The sequence below is a fragment of the Limulus polyphemus genome, unplaced genomic scaffold (assembly GCF_000517525.1).
Source record: "Limulus polyphemus unplaced genomic scaffold, Limulus_polyphemus-2.1.2 Scaffold2038, whole genome shotgun sequence".
Taxonomy (NCBI): domain Eukaryota; kingdom Metazoa; phylum Arthropoda; class Merostomata; order Xiphosura; family Limulidae; genus Limulus; species Limulus polyphemus.
The window spans coordinates 128,389-130,597 of NW_013667648.1; the positions used below are offsets into that span (position 1 = coordinate 128,389).

Here is a 2,209-nt window from a genome sequence, read left to right on the forward strand (position 1 = left end):
ATCCTAAGATTCCTTCTAATTATCTTCCAATTGCTTTGACTAGCCGTCTCTGTAAGGTCTTAGAGAGGATGGTTAATGCTCATCTTGTTTTGTTCCTTGAATCAAACAACCTCCTCTCACCCACCCAGTGTGGGTTCTGTTGACATCGCTCCACCATGGACCATCTGATTTGACTTGAAACCTCAATCAGGGAAGCCTTTCTCAAGAGGGAACATCTTATTTCTGTTTTCTTTGATCTTGAGAAGACTTATAATATTTCATGGAGGTACAGCATTTTGTGGAACCTCCACTCATATGGGTTGCGTGGCCATCTACCCACTTTTATTCAAAACTTTTTACTCGACAGGCAATTCAGAGTCCATGTGGTTTCAACACTTTCCCGTTATTTCACACAGGAACTTGGAGTCCCTCAGGGCTGTGTCTTGAATGTCACACTTTTCAGTATCAAGTATCCTACTGTTGCTAATGGACTCTAAATTGACAACTTTTACATCTTATGTAGGTCATCGAACATGAGGTTTATTGAGTGGCAGCTTCAGACTGCCCTCAGTCACTTGTTGAAGTGGACCACAGCAAATGGTTTTTACCTTTTCTTTTTCCAAAACCGTTTGCATGCATTTTTGCCACCAATGGGTTCTACACCTTGATCTCCATCTTGGTGATGTTGTTCTTCCCATGATCCCTGAGGCAAAATTCTTAGGGCTTATCTTTGACCCTAAGCTTACTTTCATTCCTCACATAAAGCAGCTATGTGTCAAGTGTACAAGGGCACTGAACATCCTCTGTGTTTTCTCTTACACCTCTTAGGAAGTAGATCGATGTTCTATGCTCAAGATCTGTTGTGCCCTTATTAGATTCAAACTGGTCTATGGTTCTGCCAGGATCTCAGCCTTGAAGGTGCCAAACACCATTCACCATCTGGGGCTTTGGCTCTGCACAGGAGCTTTCCACATTTCTCCAGTCCAGAGTTTGTACACAGTTCCACGAACCTCTTCTTTACCTCCACCATTTGCAACTTCCACTACAGTATGCTACCTAGCCTCGATCCTTACCACAGCATCCCACCTGGGATTGTCTCCTTCTTCCTCATTGGGCTGTGCTCTTGCAGAACAGAGGGTCTGCAATTCCTACTTTTGGCCTTCGTAACTGACTGAATTGGGTCTGGCATTGGATGATGTTGCTGTCCCCAATGATCAGCTCATTCCACCATGGCTTATTGAGGATAGCGGAGGATATGAGGAAGGCGGATACTCCCGATTGGAACTACTGTCTTGTCTTTGCTGAACATATTTCAAACTATTCAATGGTTCAAAATCAGGTGATTCTGTGGTTTGTTGTGGCTCAGTGGTTACTCACAGGATCCCCTCTACAGTTTCTATGTTCACTGCCATGTTTTATGCCATTTCTTTTTCCCTGGATCATATAGAAACTATGCAGTACAGCAATTGAATATTTTACACTGACTCTCTTAGCTCTCTACTGGCCCTGGAATCACTTAAAGTTAGTTCTCACCCTATTCTCGTTAATATTCAACAATGACTGGCCCATCCAGTTTTTCTGGATACCTGGCCACGTCAGTATTTGCAGGAATGAGCTCGCTGACATCGCAGCTAAGTCCGTCTGCTCTGGTGCCATCAGGGCTGTGCCTGTCCCATATATGGACTACAGTCCTGTATTCAAGGCATGGTTTTGCATCAGTTGGCAGTTGACTTGGGGTGAACAATATCATAACAAGCTTTTCCAGATCAAATCTTCTGTTGCTCTTTGGCCATCTTGTTTCTGTAAGGATCAGAAGAAGGAAGTTGTCTTGGCGTGGCTACGCATTGGTCACAGTTTTTTAATTCATTGTTTTCTTTTATCTGTTACTGACCCACCAATGTGTAGCCTTTGTGACACTCAAGTCACAATAGCTCACATTTTACTGTTGTGCCGTCATTACGGCCATGAGCAGTGGCACCATTTTCGACATGTACATTTTACGAGCTTACCCCTGACGTTGGACAGTGTCATTGGCAGTAGTGATGTACAGAAAACATACAAAAAGTTTCTGCATGAAAAGAAGTTGACCATGTTTTTAGCCTTTTGCAGGTTTTGGGCCTTTTTTAATTTTCTTTAAATGTTTTTACCTCATTTTCAAACTTTGTTTAGTTTTTAGCATGATTTCTTTTTACATTTTATAATCTTTTACCTTTGAAATTTTTACCAATTG

General features: G+C 42.2%; 1 protein-coding gene across 6 annotated transcripts in view; it reads left to right on the forward strand.

Annotated features, from left to right (window-relative positions):
- Positions 1 to 2,209, forward strand: part of LOC106465749 (ATP-dependent zinc metalloprotease YME1 homolog) — a 174,194-nt gene that overhangs the window by 110,245 nt on the left and 61,740 nt on the right. The gene's annotated exons all lie outside the window — the stretch shown is intronic.